A 25257-nucleotide genomic window follows, 5' to 3' on the forward strand; every position below is an offset into this window, starting at 1 on the left:
TAAACTTCGGGTGCACATGCCCCTTCAGATCACTACATTTGTATCTTTAGTAAATACCCAGTAGTACATGCATTTTTTAAAAATTGGGGTAGTTATATAAAGGATGTGCTTGCAGTCCTGTTTTTTTTATTTCATCTCAGGAATACTTTTCTTTTCATGTCATTATAAATAGCATTATAACATTTTATTTAATGCTACATAGTGGCTATGTCAAAACCAGCTTACCCAATTTTTTAGTGTTGGATAATTTGTTCGCTTTGAAGATCTTATTTCTACAAATAATGCTGCAGTAAGTATCTTTGGAGGTAAAATTTGGTCCATTCATGACCATTTCCTCAGCATAGATTTCCACATGTGGAATTGTTGGACCAAGGTCCACGTGCATCTGTAAAGGCTTCTAATACATGTTTCCCCTCAGAAAGGTTTTATAAATTTACCCCCCCCCCCAAGCACATCAGAAAGTCCACTTCTTGGCTTCTCTACTGACATTGGGAATTATTAAAAAAAACAAAAACTCTGCCAATTTTATAGACGAAAATAGTGTCCTATTAGTTGTAGTGTGTGTGAGTTTGTAGTGTGGTTAGGCCTTGGTCCTCATCTTTGTCAACATTTTGGATGAGCTAATTCCCTTTCATGTCTAATGTTGGATGTGGTGATTAAAGCACAGGACTCCCACTCAGATTCCCAGTTTCTCAGTGGTTTTATATACGGTTTGTCTCTGGTCCTTGTTGTGGCATCTTCTTTTACATGTGCTTTCTGAACTCAAGGCATATGGGAAAAACTGCAGTTCTTAGCTTACTAGGTTTCTTCTACTAGGTTTTTTTTTACCCATAGCACTTTATAATGGAACATTTACAAAATGTATTTTTACTTTGGATTGTGACTCTTAAGTCCATCTCCTTATTGGATTTGCCTTAGACTTTGTCCCCTTTCCTTTCATTTGAAGAAACCTACCATCACAGTCATTTGTTTTCCAAAATGGCTGCAGTGGAACCATAGGGCCTCATTGGCATGCCTTGTGCCATCTGATAAAGGGTGGAAGGTACATCTGATCCACCTCAGTTTTATTTCTCTTAGGTATTGGGCTTCACTTAGGTTTCAATTAATTCTTTAAAAGTTTGAAAACTGTTGCCCTCGTTAGTTGTTTATTCCAACTTAGAAAGTGCCTTTGAGACCCTTTGTAGTTTTGCTTAAATACTTACAAGGAAATGGAGTTCTCTCTCACATTTTCCTTCTCTTTTTGCCTTAAGTTACAGCAAAAGAATAAATCATTTTTGTCTTCTTGATCAGACAATAGAATTGGCTAATGCAGTTTTTATTAAAACATTTATTAGTTGTCAAAATTAAAAACTAAGAGCCTTTACATTGAAAAATTTGACTTCTGGTTTCTCTTGAAAAGTCAAAAGTCCTTGCCACACTAGGCCTGCATTCTCCCATGGTGTCTCTCTGGCTGCCCTCTCCATGTGGGTCCTGCCTGCTGCTTGGTAGCCTCCCTCTTTGGTGGGGTCTCCTGACACTGTGCTACGGATCAGTTACCTTTTATCAACTGCTTTTTTTTTTTCTTCATATTTATCATGTTAAAAGGAAAGGGAAATTGTTCTTTTATCCACATTTATAAAAATTAGAAAAATAAATGATAGTCTGAGAAGTACAGTACACTTTAGGGTTCAAAACACACTATATAGTACCCTGGGTGATGGACATTGGGGAGGGTATGTGCTATGGTGAGAAAAAAAACCAAAAACAACACTATATAGTACCAATTCCAGTGGCCTGTTGAAACTATTGCCTGAGCAATGTAGTCCTTCATTTGTTCACCAAATATTCAGTACCTGCTATGTGCCAAGTCACTGAGATAGTCATTAAGTCCTTAGCGGTTCATAAGACAGTCATGTTCCCTCCATAGCTTATAAGCATGTTACAGTTGTAAATGGCTATTCGAAGTCACATGAAGGCAGTGGAAAAGGTAGCAAAATGTCTTCTTTTAGTGAGCAGAAAAGTGACACTGAAGCCTTGTTGTTCCCTTTTTCTTCTTTGTGTATAGAAAAGAGTAGGGGTGTCTGCTTCCTTGATAATCCTAGGTTTCCTACTAGGAAATTCTGTCATTTATCTACACTTGCTTAATATTTATCAGGGACACTGGAGGGGGAGGAAGTTAGGAATGGGTACAAAATGTGTTAGAAATGTTTACTCTCCTCAAGTGGTTTCTAGTCTAGTTGGGCAATAAGATATGTACCCCAACAGCTATAACAGACAAAACATTTTAACAGTTTAAGTAGTTGTTAGATCTTGAGTCTAGTCCATAACGCTGTCTTAAAATTTTATTGTGAGTAGTATACTATCCCCCCCATAAGTCTTATTTTCTACTAGTTTTTCATTTCAAATGTATACTGGTTCAGTTCCATTTTGGCACATATTGGGCTAAAAGAGTCTTTTAAGGACTGTTTTGGGACATTAATACAATTTATAGTATTGTCTCATTGGGGAAATTCCTTCTATGAGTTTAAATACTCTACCAATAAAGACACTTTTGGAATGTTGTAATTAATTTAAGTTGGCTACTTCCTATTTTTAGAATTTCATATTCCTATATTTATGGCATTGCAATTGGCCTTATTCATCTAGTTCAGCCTTCTATTGGGCATAGAAACTCTATTAATGCAGTCTAAGATTACACTAGCAAATAATTTTCATCTCCTATGCCAATCTGAACAGTTGGTGGTGGCTGCCTAAAATGGTGACTTCAGAAGGATTCTGAGATATTATTCAGGTTCTATGGCAAATGTTTCCATAACTGTTTAGCAGAGTCAAAGAGGTGGGGATTAAGAATGTTTTAGTATATGCCTGAGTATAAGAAAGGAGATTTTCTGGCTGATCAGAATGGGTTCTCACTGTCAACCTTCAGGAAAAGTCTGCATATTTTCTTCTTCTAATGGCCAAACTTCCATTCAGCCAAATTCTTTAAGAACTTCACCGAAGGATTAAAACACAGAAAACAGAGCATATAATGAAGATAGGTGGAAATAGTGTTTCTGCTGACCTGTGTTCACTGTTTGAGTTTGGGCACTTTCCTCTTTACCAAGAGTAAAGCTCAGTTGACCAAGACTATCTATGGCAATGTGCAACTGACAGGTTCTATGTCCTAGAAAGACAGGGACTGTTATCTGTCTTGTTCACTCTGTCAAGCACATTGCCTGGCCTATGGTAGGTAACTCAAAGTTTATAGAGTAAATAAATGAATGTAGCTCCTGGTGTTTTTGGAGGAAATTTAAGATTAGCTCTTAGTGCTTTTGAAAGTTACATGGTTTTGGTTCCTCTGGTGCTTAAGCAGGGTTTTGATTACAAATGTGGTCAACAGAAGGATAACAGATATATTTTCACACCTGATTATGATAAATAAGAACTGACCATATCACTGACCCTGTCCCTTGGGACACAGAGTATGTGGCTGGTGTTGCACAGTGACTTCTTGTGGTGTAATTCTGAAGCATGGGCATATACTCCATTCCTCTTTGTCAAGCTTTAGAGCTAGGTCATGGGGGTCTTTTCACAGTTGAAACCCTTTTTGCTCAATTATTGGATGAAAATAAAGGCTGGCCCAATGCCATGTGGTTATTGCTTTACAGAGGCAAGAGGCACAGATTGAATTGCGGGCTCCCTAGGTTCAGACCAGAATGCTGTGATGGCTCTGCCCCTGTAGAGAGAGCTGGGTTTAAAAGGATCTTATAGCCACCTTTGTGGTTGACTTAATAAGGGAGAAGGTAACCCTGCAGGAGAAATTTTTCCCAGCCTGGGAAAGTATTGAGATGAAATTCTGAGAACATGCTAACAAAATTCCTTGAAGGTTTTCATCTTTTCCTCTCTTTTAAAAAGAAATAACAAACAAAATGTGCCAATCAGATGGCAGAATCCAGTCTTTCATGTCACAATGTGTCCATTTACTACAGCATTTAGTAGGCCAATAATGCCCTTAGCTTGCAGTAGTTAACAAGCATACCTTGCAGTGTTACTTTTATTTTCTGCTCCCTGTAGCACTTACCAAAATCCCATTATGCAATTGGGTATTATTAAATGTTAAAAAGTTAATTTGTTCTGCATTCCATTAAAATTGCACTTTTTTTTCAAGTGCGTTGGTCCTTACATCTTGTTTAAAACCTATAATTTAAGCTCACACCATAGTAAAGTCTTAAGTAACCTTTTGCCCTTGCTACCTTAATTATTCTTCATTACACACATTATTTCAGGAGGATTGTAGCAATGGGTTAACTTCTTGTTAGCTAGTGAAAGTATCTGTCATTTAAGAAGTAAAATATGGACGTGGAGTTTTAATTAAAATTGTAGATCACTAATGAAATAAAATGTATATTTTATTAAGGAAAATAGATTATAAAAGTGTTACTTGCTTTCTTTTTGAAATAACCATGCTTCAGTTAAGGCCAAGCAATTGATCAAACAATTGATAGAAATGGGTGCTTATTTCCATTTAAAGATTTGAAACATTTGCTTTTTAAATATAATAGTTTTCCAAATAGGGTCATTGTTACCTTATATCAATATGCTCAGTGATTATGATACAGTAATAAAATGCTATGAAACTAGGTCCTAATGGTGGTGTGGCAAAAACATCTTTCATTATTTGATTCCAAATATGTTAGATAATTTGGGGGGGGGGATTTGTAGTAAATAAATAATAAATAATTTTAAGGATTGGAATTTCCCAAGACAATGCTAAGTATTTTTATAGCACTTGATGTTTTATTTGGCTTCCTTTTATTTGATAATCAGCGCATACCACTAAACATGACCAGATTTAGAGAGAACATTAGTGACAATTCCAAGCTATGCTTAGCAGTAGAGACTGTCTGACATCTGAAGCCTTTAGGATTACCTTGGATTTTTTTAGCCTAGAAAATTTACATCTTATGTCACACCCACTTAAAAAAAAGGGAGGGGAGACAGGCAAAGAAAGATATGAATAGGTCCTTAGAATAATGGATTTTTGAAGTTTAAGAAAGTTTTATAAATAATATTCAGTTGAATCATTTCACAAAAGAATTTTTAAAAGCCCTGAAGAGTCAACGACTCTTTAAAAGTATTTGAGATGGGACAGTAACTGGGCTCTCTAAGGGGGGGTTGGTGGACTTGAAAGAGACTTTGGGATGAAACAGACCTGGGTTTCAACCCTGACTTCATTGTTAACCACCTTTGTGACCATGGGCAGATTTTTAAAATTCTCTGAACCACAGTTTCCTCTTCTGTAAAATGGGGATAGTTTTCTGTTTTAGGGGCATTGAGTGATTTTATGAGATAATGAATTCGAAGGGCTGGTACAGTGTTGGCCCTTCTAAATGCTTTACCTTTGCCAAGCCAGTGTTTTTTCCTACAGCACAGGATTGTCTTAACAGCAGGTCATTTATGCAAAACAAGACCCTGGTTATTTTGGCCCTAGGTCTAGGTTTGTTGCTGGCCCAGCACCAGACACTTGAGGGCACTAGTATACACTCGGCTTTTTGACCGTGGTATTGGAAGATTTGGGCAGGGATCCACTCTGAGGCCAGTGCACACCTTCTGTCTTGTGGCCTGTGGACTCCCGAATTTCACCACTCTCACTGGAGAGTGCAGCAGAGACTTCCATAGAGAGGAGATGATGCCGTGGAGGCTGCTGCGTTTTTCCTCCTCTTTTCTTTCTTTCTTCTTCTTCTTCTTCTTTTTTTTTTTAATAGAAATGTTCCATGGAAACTTTTCCTGTGAACCCTCTTCAAGAGATTTATGCAGATTATAAAGTCAAAAGATGGGTCATCCCAGACTTTTCTTTCCAGGCAAAGAGGCCAAAACATAATTTTAGCAGGTATTAGTAAAAATTGAGAAGTATTTTGTATATGCTGGGATTCTTGCCAACATCTGTGTTTGCAACTCCCAAGACACAGCTAAGGTGAAAGTTTTTCCTTACTGCCCTCAGAAGATTGTTGAAACAAGCCTGCCACGGTTCTTTTCCATTGCATCTGTGTTACTGAGGCCTCTCTAGGCACTGTTTTGTAAAATCTCGGGCCAACACAAATTGATTTACTTTTCACCGAAAGAGCTTTATGCTGAATGTTGACTGCAGGTGGGTTTTGAGGGAAGAGGTAAAGGACTAAAAAGAGGGATTGGTAGGTGGACATAGCAGGTGTTAAGTCATTTGATTATTTCCCAACAAACTGAAAAACCGCTTTAATTTGGTAAGGTTTTCTTTTTTCTTTTTCTTTCTTTTTTTCTTCTTAATGTAACAAATGATTCCACGTAATGTGAGTCCAGTTAGGCACATCTAAAGAATTTACAAGATTGAAGGTAGATTATTGAGTTTGTTTAGAAGAGTTGAGAAAAGATCTACCTCTTCTTAGAGGTTACAAAATAAGCACTTAAAAGTGTTACCTCTAACATACCATACTCAAGTATTGCATTTATAGCTACTTATTGATGTGTGAGCATGGTAATCCTTGGTGTATATGTTTGTAAACTATATCCCTTTTATTAAAGAACATTCTCATTTATCCATAGAAATATGTAAACCTCCATGAGGACATTTTTAACCAGATATATATAGCAAAGACATGAGCATTCTTTATTGATCATTTTGTGTAGAACACTAGAGATTGTTCCAGCAGAGTGCAGCAAAAGCCACTTATTGCAAAATGTACTCTAGTCTTTCCTTAGTCAGTTTGGACTGTGGAGACAGAGGAATTTCAGACTCAAAAAATGAAGAAAACAAACAAAAGAGATCCTTAAACAATATCCTGCTCCCCCATCCTAAGTGTAGGCCCCAACCAAGAAAAACTTTCTCTAATTTCCTCAGCAATACTGATCTTGAAGAAAGGATATAGTAGTATCCGAGGATAACCATAAAAGTTATTAGTGTGGCATAATTTTACTCTTTTAAAAAAAATAACAGGTATTAAAAAAGCTACAAGTACTACATATCAGAATTCTTTGACTATAGGTAAGAAAAGAGAAGAAAATGAAAATAAAAATTATCCTAACTCTATCACCTAGGAAGAAATCATATTTTGAATTTAGTATATATCCTTTCAGATTTTGAATGTGTTATAATGTGTGTAGATATAAATAAAAATAGAAATATTTAAAAATAGGGTCACGGGGTACCTTTTCTTTGCAAAAATAAATCATTAACATGTTCCATGTCAATATGTATAGTTATAACTACTATAGCTTATAAGAAGTACAGTCACTCTCTAGCTGCTAATTTCAATAACATTTGTTTGGTATGTTTCTGCCTTTCAAAAAAATGTGGCATATTGTTTCATGGTACATGTTAGTAATTCATTTCACTTTGTGAATAAATATTACTCTGATGCAGACCACTGTATATTTGATGTGTACCACAAAGGATAAATATTTATTTTTAAAGATTAGCTGATTTTTCTTTCTGTTGGTGCTTTACTTTAAGAAGCTTCTCATTCTAACTTTTGGCCATTTTAAGAGAGAGTGGTGTTTTTTTACTAGAATGTGATTACATTGTGAGAATACCTTAAATTTGGTGATTTTTATTTTATTTAATTTATTTTTTTATTTTTTTAAAGATTTTTATTTATTTATTTGACAGACAGAGATCAGAAGTCGGCAGAGAGGCAGGCAGAGAGAGGAAGGGAAACAGGCTTCCTGCTGAGCAGAGAGCCCGATGCGGTGCTCCATCCCAGGACCCTGAGATCATGACCTGAGTTGAAGGCAGAGGCTTTAACCCACTGAGCCACCCAGGCGCCCGAGATTTTGTGATTTTTAAAGTATTGGTTATGTAGTAAAATAGATGCCCAACGTTTCTTGCATTCTGTCTACTAAATTTCTATTTTGATTGTCCTACTTAAATTCCCACTTTAAAAGAAGAGTATCATATGTTTAGTGTAGTTTTTCAAGAAGCATAAAATTGGGCTTTCTGCAAAGAGAAAAGAGCCATCAAATTAAAAAAAAAACATAATAAATGCTGACTATCCAGTTTATATATGAACATACCTATTTGAATTATGTCTGGCATATGAATATTCCTGAATAGGAAAGAAATTGGGATGACCCAAGTCAAGGGCCCTCTCATTACAAGCCAGTGCCACATCTTCAACAGGCTAGGGCAGTGGTCCCAGTGAGTGCCTGGAATCCTGATACTTGCTGATTCAGGGGTAGGGAGATCAGCAAATTAGGAAATTATAGCCAGATTAGAGAGATCATGGAAGCCACCCACCGAGGACCTGATGATTTAGCAGACCTGGCTGTGGTTTGAGACTGGCTGCAAAAGCACAAGTGTGGGTCTGGCTCCATTGCAGGCAACATCTGCCTGTGCTTCTGGGGGTGGGATCAGCCCTGGGCCTATAGAAACACAGAGCAGGAGGCATTCAGGCTCAGGGCCCATGGGCACACTCTGCTTCTGGTAGTTAGCAGGGGCCAAGATTAAGAAATATACAAACAGAAAGCAAATGAACAAAAGCATAGAAATATTTTGCATTATTTTAGCAACACAGTTCAAAGTTGGTAAACTTCAAAAATTGTAGATGTCCTGGGAAATCAATTAAAGGGCTAGGGATAGTTGCTTTACAAGAATGAATGTATCAGGGCATTTAGAAACCAACTTTAGTTTGTGTTCTTACTTCAAAGCTGAAAGGAAGTAGTCTTTCATTACTAGTTAGACTCCCTTAAAAAATCTTGTAAATGGGGTAAGTAGGCACTAGAGGGCAGCCATGACTTGGTTAAAATTACATGTCTGCATGGTATTTTCTCTGTTGGGAGGGTTAGAAGAACCACTTTTCTTTCTTTTTGAACTAAAGCAAATAAAAAAAATTCACTAAGTTTATGAGACTTAGAAGTAATTTCTTGAGTTGGCTTAAAACGTACATTCTTTGACTTTTTAGCTACTAAGTGGCATTTTTTTGCTTCAGCTTCCAGCAACAGTCTGTCTTCCTCTGACTTAACTACCTGATGATGACTTTCATTTATGTACAAACTACACATCTACCATGAATATGTATTATTTTTATTTTAAAATTCTTTTTGATTTTGTGCTTGAAGAAACAAGTGGTTATATATAGAGGAACAGAAGAAAACTCCTTGGGTTATCACTTCAAAAGAATAGAGAGAGGACTGCTTTCTGTTCTTATGAAGGAGAGAACCACCCCTATTCCAAAGGCAGTTTTTTGCTGCCAGCTTGATGCTATTTTGAAATGTACAACTGCAGTCTTTCAGTAGTTCTAAAATTTGTCCGGGATTGAATCTAGACAGGATATTTAGAAATACAGGTTCCCGAGCCCCACTCTAGATGCACTGAATTTGAAGGGACAAGGGATGGTTTTTAAAAGGTTCTGTGGTTGCACTACTGGGTATTTACCCTAAAGATACAAACGTAGTGATCCGAAGGGGCACGTGCACCTGAATGTTTATAGCAGCAATGTCTACAATAGCCAAACTATGGAAAGAACCTAGATGTCCATCCACAGACGAATGGATAAAGAAGATGTGGTATATATACACAATGGAATACTATGTAGCCATCAAAAGAAATGAAATCTTGCCATTTGCAAAGTCAAGGATGGGACTAGAGGGTATCATGCTTAGCAAAATAAGTCAATCGGATATGATATGATCTATCATATGATCTCCCTGATATGAGGAAGTGGAGATGCAACATGGGGGGATTAAGGGGGTAGGAGAAGAATAAATGAAACAAGATGGGATTGGGAGGGAGACAAACCATAAGTGGCTCTTAATCTCACAAACAAACTGAGGGTTGCTGGGGGGAGGGAGGTCGGGAGAGGGTGGTGGGGTTATGGACCTTGGGGGGGAGGGTTTGTGCTATGGGGAGTGCTGTGAAGTGTGTAAACCTGGCAATTCACCGACCTGTACCCCTGGGAATAAAAATATATTTTATGTTTATAAAAAATAAAAAAATTAAAAAAAAATAAAAGGTTCCTTGGTGATTCTGTGCAAAGTCCAGGAATATGCCTGGCACCTTTTTCTCTTTCTTTCTTTCTTTTCTTTTTTTTTTTTTTGTAGCTTGTGAGAACTATACTAGTAAGAAAATTTGTCAGAATGAACTTCTTAAAAAGTTTAAAATATTGGAAACATATTTAGAAATACCTACAAATAGTACATGTAATATGGTTTTTTTGTTTTTTTAATTTTTTGTTTTTTATAAACATATATTTTTATCCCCAGGGGTACAGGTCTGTGAATCGCCAGGTTTACACACTTCACAGCACTCACCAAAGCACATACCCTCCCCAATGTCCATAATCCCACCCCCTTCTCTCAAACCCCCTCCCCCCAGCAACCCTCAGTTTGTTTTGTGAGATTAAGAGTCACTTATGGTTTGTCTCCCTCCCAATCCCATCTTGTTTCCTTTATTCTTCTCCTACCCACTTAAGCCCCCATGTTGCATCACCACTTCCTCATATCAGGGAGATCATATGATAGTTGTCTTTCTCTGCTTGACTTATTTCGCTAAGCATGATGCGCTCTAGTTCCATCCATGTTGTCGCAAATGGCAAGATTTCATTTCTTTTGATGGCTGCATAGTATTCCATTGTGTATATATACCACATCTTCTTGATCCATTCATCTGTTGATGGACATCTAGGTTCTTTCCATAGTTTGGCTATTGTGGACATTGCTGCTATAAACATTCGGGTGCACGTGCCCCTTCGGATCACTACGTTTGTATCTTTAGGGTAAATACCCAATAGTGCAATTGCTGGGTCATAGGGCAGTAAATCAAAAGACAACTGACAGAATGGGAGAAGATATTTGCAAACGACATATCAGATAAAGGACTAGTGTCCAGAATCTATAAAGAACTTAGCAAACTCAACACCCAAAGAACAAATAATCCAATCAAGAAATGGGCAGAGGACATGAACAGACATTTCTGCAAAGAAGGCATCCAGATGGCCAACAGACACATGAAAAAGTGCTCCATATCACTCAGTATCAGGGAAATACAAATGTAATATGGTTTTTAAGCAGAGATTTTAACACGGTTTTATAAAAAATTAGTATTCGACCACATTTTAATAAGATTTCTTATTTGGGACTTCTTCACATAAATGGCTATAAAGTATAAAATTTGTGTTTTTTTAAAATTTTGGAAATGGAGTTTTAAAAAAAATATTTTATTTCTTTTCAGCATAACAGTATTCATTGTTTTTGCACCGCACCCAGTGCTCCATGCAATCCATGCCCTCTCTAATACCCACCACCTGGTTCCCCCAACCTCCCACCCCCCGCCCCTTCAAACCCCTCAGATTGTTTTTCAGAGTCCATAGTCTCTCATGGTTCATCTCCCCTTCCAATTTCCCTCAACTCCCTTCGCCTTTCCATCTCCCCATGTCCTCCATGCTATTTGTTATGCTCCACAAATAAGTGAAACCATATGATAATTGACTCTCTCTTCTTGACTCATTTCACTTAGCATAATCTCTTCCAGTCCTGACTATGTTGCTACAAAAGTTGGGTATTCATCCTTTCTGATGGAGGCATAATACTCCATAGTGTATATGGACCACATCTTCCTTATCCATTCGTCTGTTGAAGGGCATCTTGGTTCTTTCCACAATTTGGTGGCCGTGGCCATTGTTGCTATAAACATTGGGGTACAGATGGCCCTTCTTTTCACTACATCTGTATCTTTGGGGTAAATACCCAGTAGTGCAATTGCAGGGTCATAGGGAAGCTCTGTTTTTAATGTCTTGAGGAATCTCCACACTGTTTTCCAAAGTGGCTTCACTAACTTGCATTCCCACCAACAGTGTAAGAGGGTTCCCCTTTCTCCACATCCTCTCCAACACATGTTGTTTCCTGTCTTGCTAATTTTGGCCATTCAAACTGGTATAAGGTGGTATCTCAGTGTGGTTTTAATTTGAATCTCCCTGATGGCTAGTGATGATGAACATTTTTTCATGTGTCTGGAAATTTAATTCCTTGCTTAGCTTTAGCTGCTATTCAAGGAAGATCTAGAATGCCACAATAATAGAAGTTCCTTTTTATAACTTGACTTAGAGATTTGATCCCTCTGAGAGTGACATATGCAAGTGGATACTCACCATTATGTTTTGTGAAAAACAAAATATCATTTGTGCTTTATTTGGTATAAAATTAATAATTTATAAATGTTCATTAATCTTTCCTCTAAACTATGAAATAAGGGGGGAGCGGAAATCACATTCCAGTTTACAGATACGAAACTGATAAATGCATAGGAAAAGCCTTTATTTAAGGACATTCTAATGTCCTGTAGACACACAGAATACTAGATTATTTTGATTTCCATGTCATTATATTATCTGCCTTTCTAGTATAATTGGAGAAGTTCTTCCCTCCTAACCCCTACCCCATGTCTAAACTTAGAGACTGGTTATAGATCCTAGACTTTACTTTAACCAGTTGTTTTTCGTTAATTAATTCAAAGTATGATGATAATACAAATAGGCACACTTTTGAGAAACAGTCTGGCCAGGTGATGGATGTCTTGTAGAAATGGTTGCCAGCTTGCCTGCCAGGTCTCCCCTCCTCCAAAGCCTCAGAATGAAAAGATACTGTCATGAGGGTAGCTGGAGGAAGCAGGGATTAGAAATCTCTTTTGGGACCTATGCAAGCTAACTTGACATTCCCTTCACGCTGAAGTACCAAGCTGAAGTCACTGTATTTTATTTTAGTGCTGAGCTTCCGATAACTAAGCCAATGCCTTTTGCCACTTGCTCATGAGATCCAAGCTGACCTTTCAGTGGCAACTCTGTTAAGAGAGAAAAAGAACCAAAGAAAGCACAGACATTTGAACTTTGAATTAGTTCTTCTAAACAAATGGGGAATCTAATTTTTTACATTAAAAGAAAACAAAAAGGAAGACTGGCTTTGAGTAACATTTATCAAATTTAGACTAAAATAAACCCAGAGGCTTATAAGGTTCAGTTTGTGGAGTAAAAAATTGGCATGAGGAGAATGGAAACATTGCATGTAGGAAAGTGTACGGTAGTAGAATTAGAAAGGAAAAATCACTAGTCATGACCCGATGTTACTACAGCCACACCAGCTTACTTATAATAGGAATTCAGTGTTTTATAACAAAGAGGGTTCTGTAAATGCACCATGATAGACTGGCTAATACTTTTAATTGCTGCTATTTTTTGAGTACTTACTGTGTGCCAGCTAGTGTTAAGTACTTTACTTACATTATCTCAATTATTTTTAAGGGTTCTTTTGCACAGAGGGACTCTACAGTTTTGGGGTTTTTTTGTTTTTGTTTTTGTTTTTGTTTTGTTTTTTTGCTTCCAATAACTTAATACCTTAAAAGGCATTTCTTTATGTAAACATTTCCCTGTGGATTTGGGATTTTAGGAAATAAATGGGAAAATATTAGCTAATCTTATACAAGAGAGAATGATGATATGGGACACATGATATAAACTCTCCCTAGAGTTCCCAAATTGTGATCCAAAGATATTCCCTTGGGAGGTATTTATAGGTGTTTTGTGAAAAATGAGTTTTAAAACCTGCATTCTATCCTCCTATTCGGGGTTCGCTAAATCACTTTGGATTATTAGGCTCTGAGAAGTTCTGTTTTAAAGAAACTTAAAAAAAACAGAAAATCCCTGGGGCGCCTGGGTGGCTCAGTGGGTTAAGCCACTGCCTTCGGCTCAGGTCATGATCTTGGGGTCCTGGGATCGAGTCCCACATTGGGCTCTCTCCTCAGCAGGGAGCCTGCTTCCTCTTCTCTCTCTCTGCCTGCCTCTCTGCCTACTTGTGATTTCTCTCTGTCAAATAAATAAATAAAATCTTTAAAAAAAAAAAAACAGAAAATCCCTATGTTTAATATTTCCCAAATTTATCTAAGTACAGAACACTGTGTGTTGGGACCAGACAGCAAGCACACTCCGTATATGCCTTGTGGTGCTGGGAAACAATTCTGCATGGTGTGTCATTTTTCTGCATGTTTTATGATCACAGACACTTCCTGCTTTTGCTATGGACTATCTTTTTAAGGATATTTTTATAAGGAATAGTTTTGGATGATAGAGATAGTAGTTCTCTCCAGAGCAAGGCATAGGTTACTTATTGTGTAATATGATAAAGATAACTATTTCTTCCATGTATACTTACTGATCATTTTAAGAGATTCAGGTTCTCTGAGGTCTAGGTGGTTATTCTGCTGTAACCCAACCCATCACGTGTATAGATGTCACCTTGGCCTTTTTTTGTATCACTCATGGTAATTTGGGCTCAGGGAACTAGCACAGATGCTGACATTCTGGCTATTGCTGCTGCTTTAAGTAATAAAATCATTTGCCTCTGGTTAGGGTTTTTTGTTTTTTATTAAGATTTTATTTATTTGATAGACAGAGAGAAAGAGGATGCAAGCTTTGAGAGAGCATGAGCAACAGGGAGCGGGAGAGGGAGAGGGAGAAGCAGGCTTCCCACTGAGCAGGGAGCCCGACTTGACTTAGGGCGCCATTCTAGCACCTGATATCGTCATCGGTGCTCCATCCCAGGACCTGAAATCATGACCTAAGCTGAAAGCAGACATCCAACCGACTGACCTACCCAGGCACCCCTCTGGTTAGGAGTCTTGAGTCTTCTGCACACATCCATGAAATAATGGCAGATTAATTTGTTAGTTTGCTTGTAGTGTAAAATCTTATACTCTTCATGATTCTCCACAGTTAGGAAATACTGAAATATGTCCTTAGAGGTAAATGGATCTACTTTTGGCCGAGTATACTGGGGTGGGCTGAGGTGGAGTGGCTGGGGGAAGCCTACGAGAAATGTTAAAAAATAGTGTTTTAACGACATATGTCTCCAAAATGCAAGCAACCTTCATAATATTGCTTGATTGAATGTTGAATATCCTTGTAGTTTTGCTCTTCTGAGACAATTAACCTCAGTTCTTGTTGCTTTCAAATTTTATTTACTAGACACTATCAGATTTTGCTATTGTTCTTTGTTTATATTTTATTTTTTCAGGTGTAGAATTTGTATTTATATAATGAAACACCAAGTAGTAGTGGGTCATTAGTACTACAGCTTTTATAGATTTAAGGAAATGAAGGAAATACACATTTATTGAGCACGTATTATATACCTGACACTCTACCAAGGACATTACGTGGGTTTTCTAATATAATCTTTCATATGACTCAGGATTTGGGTATTATTATACGCATTTTATTTTTTATTGTTTTAAAACATTTTTATTTATTTATTTGCGAGAGAGAGAGAGAGAGAGAGAGAGAATGACAGCGTGTGAGCATGAGGGGGGAAGCAGACCCTGTGCTGAGTCCCCATGCAGAACTTGATCCCAGGACCCCAGGATCATGATCTGAACTGAAAGCAGTCCCTCACCCAGCTGAGTCACCCAGGTGCACTATTGTACTCATTTTATGTGTGAAACCACTTGGGGCTCTGTGAAGTGGTTGTCACAGTTTTCATAGCTAGCATTTATAGAGCACTTACTGAATATCAGCTATTATATTAAGCATAGGATATTATCTTGCTCTCATCCTCATATGACCATGAAATAATTATTATTATCTTATCTTATGTGAGGAAACTAAGGACCAAAGTGATCTCACCCAGGTCACATAATTAGCAAAACTATGACATGAATGCAGATATGTACGGGAGTTTGATACCAGGTCACTCCCCTTGACCTGAGGTTTTATGAAGATAATGGTACTATATGGTTTGAGCTTAGGGTGACTCTGTATTTATAGTCCAAAGTAGGCATTTTGGAGAGGAAAGAGTGGCAAAATTAATAATTGCACCGGGACAGCAAGTGTAAGCCTAGATTGTCGTGGAAAAGCAGGGTGTGCAGTCATTCTACTATGCGTAAAATACACAAGTAAATACGAGGATAGATTGCAGTTTTATTTGCACTGCTGATTCTTGACAGCGTGGGATATTATCTTTCATTGAGTCAATATGTTGAATTCAAATAGTTTTAAATATTTTATTGTGCTTTTAAAAGTGTTTTATTGCAAAGGTGGACCCACCCTTATTGACAGTTCCAATATAGATAAAATGGATTACTGCATATCCCTTTCTCACACCTCAGTGTTTTATGGGTTTCCAGAATTTAGTGCAGCCCAAAATAGAGGGAGTATTTATGGCATTTTTAAAGCAGATCATGAGAGAATTACTTTCCTCTCTCCCTTTACTCCCTCAAACTGAGGAACATGATTGACTTGGTTTTATAGGGTCCATATTTCTCCTCTAAATGAAACCCATCTGAGGATGAAAAACTGCAATCCTATCTTGTCCTCCCAATGTCAACTGACAAAGAATAAAACTTTGTTTTCTTTGAAATCATTTTCAGTGGGAGTTAAAACAGAATAATACTTAATATACAGATCTATAATAACTAGGGCAGTTTTCTTGTGGCTTACACATAGTTGGCTTTCAATTGATTTTTCTCTATTGAACTACTTGTTAGATTTTTTGATATGAGTGTTAGGCTAACTTTGTGAATATGTTATACACATTTTTTTCCATACTAAAGTATTTTTTTAAAAGATTTTATTTATTTATTTGGCAGAGAGAGATCACAATTAGGCAGAGAAGCAGGCAGAGAGAGAGGAAGGGAAGCAGGCTCCCTGCCGAGCAGAGAGCCCGATGCGGGACTCGATCCCAGGACCCTGAGATCATGATCTGAGTGGAAGGCAGCGGCTTAACCCACTGAGCCACCCAGGCGCCCCATACTAAAGTATTTTTTAAAGATTCCATTTATTTATTTTAGAGAGAGAGGAGCAGGGGAGGGAGAAGGAGGGGGAAAGAATCTCAAGCTGACTTTGCACTGAGCATGGAGCCTGACACAGGATTCCATCTCACTACCCTGAGATCATGATCTAAGCCAAAACCAAGACTCTGACTCTTAACTGACTCAGTCACTCATGTACCCCATAGTGAAGTCTTTTTTAAAGGTGTGAAATGATCCTCCTGTCAAATCAAGTAGTATTGGAGTAGAATTAGAGATTAAGATGAACTTTAGGGGGACGCCTGGGTGGCTCAGTGGGTTAAGCCGCTGCCTTTGGCTCGGGTCCTGGGATCGAGTCCCGCATTGGGCTGTCTGCTCAGTGGGGAGCCTGCTTCCTCCTCTCTCTGCCTGCCTCTCTGCCTACTTGTGATCTCTCTCTGTCAAATAAATAAATAAAATCTAAAAAAAAAAAGATGAACTTTAGGGTGTTAAAGATGAAGAGAAATGCTGGAAATAATTTTTTCATTTTGTTTAGCCTAGAATTGCCCAAATTTAGATACGAAATTCCTGTGTGTGTGTGTGTGTGTGTGTGTGTGTGTGTGTAGCATCTATTAACTTTCCATAGAACACTAGAAGCACACTTCAGCATATACTGGCATAAGTGTATTTCTCCTTTTTAAAGAAAATGCCACCTTTACTTGTTGTTATATCTCCTTTTCTTTGCTAATTTTGTGTTACCCTCACCTACTCACCTACTCACCTACTCACTTTTTTGGGGGAGTGGTTTTTGCTTTGGGGTTTAAAAAAAAATTCAACCAGAACTATTGTTTATCAATAATAATTCATTGTGCTCTCAATCTCTTAATTTTCCTTTTTCCGCCTACTGTGCTTTCCATTGTTCCTTTTTCAAACTTGTTACTTGAATGTTTGCATCATTTACTTACTTATTTTTTATAAACATATGATGTATTATTAGCTTCAAGGGTACAGGTCTGTGAATCGCCAGGTTTATACATTTCACAGCACTCACCATAGCACATACCCTCCCCAATGTCCATAACCCCACCATCCTCTCCCTCCCCACCTCCCCCCAGCAACCCTCAGTTTGTTTTGTGAGATTAAGAGTCTCTTATGGTTTGTCTCCCTCCTGATCCCATCTTGTTTCATTTATTCTTTTTCTACCCCCCAAATCCCCCACGTTGCATCTCCACTTCCTCATATCGGGGAAATCATATGATATTTTTATTATTTAAACACTGAAAGCATTTAAGGCTATTATTTTGTCTTCGAGTACAGCTTTGCCAACATACACATTTAAGTGTAGTGGTGATGCATTATGGCTTGGTAAGAATATAGACTTAGGAGGCAGCAAGAATTTTTTTAGGATCTTGCCACTTATTATCTCATGACCTTGAGCTTCAGTATCTTCTGTTGTAAAGTGGGGCTTTTAATACTTACCTTTTAGGTTTAAAAAAATGTAATTAATTTTGTCTGTAGAGTTCACAGCATAGTACCTGAAAGGAAATTGTTAACCAACAGGTACCTATCTTTATTATTTTTATGATTTTACAAATACTGTATAATTTCAATTTTGATTTCAATAGCTGTTTAAAAGAGTCATTTTATTGCCAAATAGCAAAATTTAAAAGCATGCAGCTTTCTTAATTTTTAATTGTTTTAGCTGACCAGAGTATTTAACCAGTAAAATTTCACCTACTTAAACCTATATAAGCAAAGGATAGATCTGGATTTTGGTGGAGATCTTTTTGAAGGTCCATCTCTTTCTACTTAATCTTTTTTCTTGTTCAGAGTCAGAGCCACATGTTCAATAGAAATCACTCCTCATGTGTGGTGGATAGTTGACAAATATTCTTACTTTACATGGCTTTATAACTGGACCTCTTTTTGTGTGCTTTCAAGAGGATTAGCATTGAAATATGAGAATTGAGTACCACTTGCTAGCTACTGTGTCAACCAGAAAGTTCCTTAGGGCTACATTTGTTCTTGTTAAGATCACCAAAGAAAAAATATTGTATAATATTCCCAAGAAACCCATTCAAGTTTGCCCATCACTTGTATCTGGAGTGTTTTCTTAAATTATTCTAAACAGTCTTTATTTTGCAGTAGAATTCCATTATGATGTGATTTTATAAATCTTGTTTCTTTCATGTTTCTTGTTTCTTCCATAGAAAACTAGCTAATATCAAATTCAAGGTGTTCTTTTCAGCCATTATGCCGAAGTGTTAAACTGCTAAGATGGCTATGTTTCTTTTCTTGTTTTACAAGAATTTAGCAAAAAATGCCATTGGAAAATGAAATTTGTGTATTTTGTTCAAAATGGAGGATTATTTGAAATAAACACATTATTTTTAATTAGTCCTATAATAGAGTTCCTATAGGCATCTCTAAGCAAGTTTTAAAATAAACATGATTTTCCTTTTTTCCAAGATATTTTTCCCTGTTTTTACTGTATGTGGAACATGATGTCCTTTGAATTTCCCCTGTAGGACTTGAGAGTTAAGGAGCAATTTACCTGGTAGTATCCTCTTTTTTCACTCTCTCTTAAGGCAATGATCTACTCTATAATTCAGACCCTTGGTTGAAAAGGAACTGACATATATGTGAATAAAATAGGGCTTATGTATTCTTTGAGGCATGTTCCATTAGTCACATAGCCACTTTACCTAGCGACTGAAAACTGCATTATTTCCTTTAGAGTGATGTGCTAGAAGACTCTTGACTTAGGAATATGGATAATGTGTGCTACAATTAACTGTCTTTATATCTGTGTTATGTCTGTTCTTTGTCTTAACATACAATATATAATTTTATACTAATTGTAGAGATGGACAGTTAAAATTTTGCATTTCCTGACATCATTATGAGTCCTCTTTTAGTGGGTACACATAGTTACATGAAAACACATGTATATTAATCAATAATTTACTTCAGTGACAGTTATCTGTATAGTCTTTCTTCTGATATATCATTGGTAGAACACAGTTTGACAGTGAGAAAGCAACAGTTGTTATCGATTTTATATTCTTTTGGCAGAGTTGCAACAATTCTCCCATACCCTGGTCCAGTAGAGATACTAGATGGATTGCTGTACTGTACTTGCATTTGAAATTTCTTCCTCTGTTTTTACTCTGAACATTTATTTTCCATCAGCTTGTAACATTCTAACATCGATTGGTGCAAGTAATGTATTATTCATGCCATTCTGGTTTCATTGCATTAGTGCTATCAGCATTAGTATTCAGTCTGAAGAGATACAATTAAGTTAAGAGCTCTCTGTGTTGGCTTGTCCTGTTTTTGCATTTCTTTCACATACATAGAAGGGTCTTCATTTGTATAGTGTATCTTTTTATTTTGCTGGTGCCAATTAGAATTATATAAGAAGCTAAAATAAGGCTGATTTAAATATAACCTCAAATAATTTTTTAGTTTATGCATAATAATTGTATCAAATTTGGGAAAATTAGAAATGTATAAGGAGGAAAATGAAATCATAATTTTAACACCTTATTCACATATCGATCCAATGCCTTGCCTTGTCTTTTTTTTTTTTTTAAGAGATTTTATTTATTTATTTGACAGACAGAAATCATAAGTAGGCAGAGAGGCAGGCAGAGAGAGAGAGGGAGGCAAGCTCCCCGCCAAGCAGAGAGCTTGATGTGGGGCTCGGTCCCAGGAGCCTGGGATCGTGACCAGAGCTGAAGGCAGAGGCTTTAACCCACTGAGCCACCCAGGCACCCCTTGTCTTTTTTTTTTTAATAAAGTTAAGTTCATGTTGTATACGCAGTTTTGAATGCTGAGTTTTTCTTTAGCAATCATATGTAATAATATTTTGGAAAACTTGATTTTTGATTTATTTATAATAATTATTCATATTGTGTCATTTTCAAACATCCTCAATTTTCAAACGTTTGTATTTTTACATGGTTTTATTTTTATCAGTTAGGAATGCATGTCCTTGTTCATAAATCTTTGATCATAGATCCCTGAGTATTTCCATCGAATAGATTTCTAGAAGTGAAATTATTGGGCCCCAAATTAAAACATTTAGAAAGCTCTTGATTCGTGCTGCCAAACAACTTTTCAAAAACACTAAATCATTATCTCCTGTTTGGTCAGAAAAAAATTACAGTCTTCCTTTTCCTCACATTGCTGTAGCCATTTTTTTTAAGTTTTTAATATTTATATAAGTAATCGTTATACTCAATATGGGGCTTGAACTCCTGAGCCCAAGATCTAGTCACATGGTCTTCTGACCGAGCCAACTAGGCACACCTCCTATAGTTATTTTTGATGTAAGGTTGTCTGTTACTGTCTTTTCGGTAATATACTCATTAAAATGGACAAACTAATATATCATTAGATTGCTAAAATAACCAATGATGGAGAGCTTCCTAATGCTAAAAGATGACTGACATTTTGGTGTTATCATCTTTTCTTAGTTTTTAATTTTTGATGACTTAAATTGCTAGATCCTGTGACTAAATGCATGAATAGAAATACAGTGTGGGTCTGAGCATTCAGGCAGATAACAACAGTTCTCTTCATCTGATGTGGAAAAGTGAGAGCTGCCCTGTCCTGCTTCCTGAGTAATAATTGAGATTTTATTGTGTTTTAATCTAGTTCATAAAGCCATTTAGTGACCTAGTTTTTTATTTATAAATATGTCAAAATATGTAGAAAACTAGGTTAGATAATCAAAAGAGGTTAATTTGAAATAACATATTTGCTCATAAACAGTGAATTCTGGAACACTGAAAAGAAATTTAAAAAAAATAAAAATTAAAAAAAATACTTGCTCATTTACTTATTGGGTCTTAAATAATGGGGTCCAATATGTGCAGTGATGGTTATGACATAATATTATATGAATTTTATGGCTTTGATCTCACAAGATATGCATAAAATAGTAACTTCAAGGGAAATGTTTTAATTAGAGAGTTGTGGCTTTATTACTTCTTTTTAGCCTCTATCAAGACATTTTAAGAAATATTAGGAACCCTTACATCCTCTGTAAAGATTATATGAAATGAGTAATTTCTGTTCCTCTGACCAAGCTGGTGGGAGCACTATTTTACTGCATGATAAAGTAACTCTAAAATCAGGACATAATATAAATACTGTATTTTGGGAAGGTCATTTTTGGCACTTTTTCTACTGTAGTATACTTCTTTAGGTCTGGCATTATCACACTTCTTATTGATGGTGAAGGGAAAGAAGTTCTGGAATTATCAAAATACTTGCAGTCATTTAAAGATTTTGTCTGTAATTGGGGAGGGTATGTGATATGGTAAGTGCTATGAAGTGTGTAAGCCTGACGATTCGCAGACATTTACCCCTAGGGCAAATAATACATTATATGTTGATAAAAATAATTAATAAAATAATAGTAATAATAAAAAAGATTCTTTCTGTAACATGCACTGGCTTTATGACTTTTGTCAAGTTCTTGATACTTTTTTTTTTAAGATTTTATTTATTTATTTGAGAAAGAGATAGATTGAGTGAGAACATGAGCAGGGGCGAGGGGCACAAGGGAGAAGCAGACTCCCCAGAATCTCAATCCTGGGATTCTGGGATCATGACCTGAGCTGAAGGCAGATGCTTAACCGACTGAACCACCCAGGTGCCCCAAGTTCTCAATACTTTCTAAGCCTCGGTTTTCTCATCTGTTAATGAGGGATGGAATTACCTCAGAGATTTAAGAGAATGATTAATGAAATACTCCATTTGTAGAAGAACCTTAGCAAAAGTTTATCTCTTTCTTGTTCTCACATGTATAATATATAGAAGGTTAGGGCTAGACCAAGGACTCTTGGTATGAGTCCTTGACTATGAGTCCATGAGACCAAGGACTATGGTATGAAGCAAATAATACATTGTATCTTAATTAAAAAAATGAAAGTTAGTGCTTCAAGGATTATATAATTGACAAGGACTCTGTTGAGGCGAGCCAAACCATTCAGTATGTGTCATGTAGCACTTAGAAAAATAATACCTTCAAAATGTTTTTGTCCTTCCTCTGGAATACAGATGCACCAGTACATACTGAATTAAATGTCAAGGTTAGGCATGCCCTGGTGGCTCAGTCAGTTAAATATCTGCCTTCAGCTCAGGTCATGATCCCAGGGTATTGGGATCAAGTCCTGCAAGCTCCTTGCTGAGGAGCTTCTCTCACCCCACCTCTTCCCCTACTTGTGCTCTTTCTCCCTCTCTCTCTGACAAATAAATTGAATAAAAATCTTAAAAAAATTAAAAAATATATATCTTAAATGTGAAGGTTAGGATGTGGGTTGAAAATGTTCTGTGTTTGCAACTGTTGGAACCAGTTTGTACAATTTATAAGAGTTGTAATTATAAATATGTTACTCACAAAATAGCAGTGACTATTCATTATACAGTTATATTTTCCATAAAAGCCATTAAATTGGTTCCACGAGGATTTAGTATGCTCCCTATGACACTGAGTTTTTGGTCCCTTTTCTTTGTGATATGTGAAAACTTTAGTGCTCAGAATTACCGGTGTGATAACTGTGTGTGGACCAAGGGCATCATGAGGAGTTATTAGGGCATTCTTTATGGCCAGAGGTGGCACTAAGTGTTCACTGGAGGCAAACATCCTTAGTCCTATGACCTTCAGCAGCCTTCTTCAGTTCTTTGATATGAAGAGATAACATATTTGCAGTGTTTGTATGGAAAGCTCTGGGCAAGCACAACCTCAAGATGAGTCAACCTCTGAATTTCCAGCAGTTTGCCACACTCTGGAGCCACTATAGTTTGGAGTTGTCTGATTTAAGCAAGAATTGTTGGTTTGCCATCACTTACTTTTTACTATTATCTCTTCCCTGAATCTTAGAGATGTGGGAATCCTATGACAAAAGCATATGGCCAGCTGCTATTACTTTTTTTTTTTTTAAAGCTTTTATTTATTTATTTGACACCCACACAGAGAGAGAGAGAGAGAGATCACAAGTAGACAAGAAAGAGAGGGAAGCAGGCTCCCTGCTGAGCAGAGAGCCTGATGTGGGGCTCGATCCCAGGAGCCCAAGATCATGACCCTAGCCGAAGCCAGAGGCTTAACCCACTAGCCACCCAGGTGCCCCTGCTGTTACTCTTGGTATGAACTTGGATCATATTTTTGCATGCATGGAATAAGTATTTTATAGTGTACTTGAAGAAAGCTGCCCAATGGTTTAAAAAAAACCTTGTTTTGTTACTATTAATGATCAATGTAATATTCTTTTGATCAGTGTACCACCTTTGAATCATCTAACATCTAACTTCAGATAATCATTGTTCAGAAAGTTAGTGTTTACTGGGTATTTACCCTAAAGATACAAATGTAGTGATCTGAAGGGGCACATGCACATGAATGTTTATAGCAGCAATGTCCATAATAGCAAAACTATGGAAAGAACCTCGATATTCATCAACAGATGAATGTATAAAGAAGATGTGAGATATATATATATATATATGAATATTATGAAGTGATGTGATATATGTTATCACATCTATATGTGATATATATGATATGATATATATATGTATATGAATACTATGCAGCCATCAAAACACCCCTGAAACCTTGCCATTTGCAATGATGTGGATGGAACTAGATAGACGGTATTATGCTAAGCGAAATAAGGCAATCAGAGAAAGGCAATTATCATATGATCTCTCTGATATGAGGAATTTGAGAGGCAGGGAGGGGCATCGTGGGGGGTAGGGAAGGAAAAAATGAAACAAAATGGGACCGGGGAGGGAGACAAAACGCAAGAGACTCTTAATCTCAGGAAACAAATTGAGGGTTGTTGGGGTTGGGGGAGAGAGATGGGGTGGCTGGGTGATGGACAGTGGGGAGGGTATGTGCCAGGGTGAGTGCTGTGAATAGTGTAAGACTGATGATTCACAGACCGGTACCCCTGAAGCAAATAATACATTATATCTTAATTAAAAAAATGAAAATTAGTGCTTCAAGGATTATATAATTGACACAATTACATAATTTATAATCTCAAATGTCATACTAAAAATAATGAATAAAAACACTTGATTTTTTAAGTCCAAACCATTAGATCCACTGAGGTTATTTAAGATGTATTCATTTAAGACTCTGATCTACTGCTAATTCCTGATTTGCCATCACAGCTTTTTAGGTCCACCTTGATTGCAGCATTTATGACATTGCATTGCAATTGTTTGGTTATACATCTGTGTTGTTAACAAAGTTGTGTGCTGTTTAAGGGAAGAGGATCTGTCTTTTTCAGTAATATCTATAAGTTTTAGTACACATTCCCGTGTTTAGTAAGTGCCAGATAAATGTATCCCTAACAGTCTTGAAATGACTTAGATATGGAATACTATATAAAACACTCAAGCATTAGTGATCCGAGATCACTTTTGTGTGACTTGACTGATAATTGTGGCATGATTTATTTAACATGAATTTTGGTGGGTGATATTTGTACACAAGTAAGGAAGTTTTAGTAGATGATTCAAAATAACAGGAATTAAATAAA

At 36.8% G+C, this 25257-nt stretch overlaps 1 protein-coding gene across 2 annotated transcripts in view; it reads left to right on the plus strand.

Moving 5' to 3' along the window:
* BBS9 (Bardet-Biedl syndrome 9) overlaps nucleotides 1–25257 on the plus strand; it is a 447161-nt gene that overhangs the window by 259100 nt on the left and 162804 nt on the right. The window lies entirely within an intron of this gene.

The sequence above is a fragment of the Mustela putorius genome, unplaced genomic scaffold, assembly GCF_011764305.1.
Source record: "Mustela putorius furo isolate JIRA1106 unplaced genomic scaffold, ASM1176430v1.1 tig00003845_pilon_pilon_pilon, whole genome shotgun sequence".
NCBI lineage: Eukaryota > Metazoa > Chordata > Mammalia > Carnivora > Mustelidae > Mustela > Mustela putorius.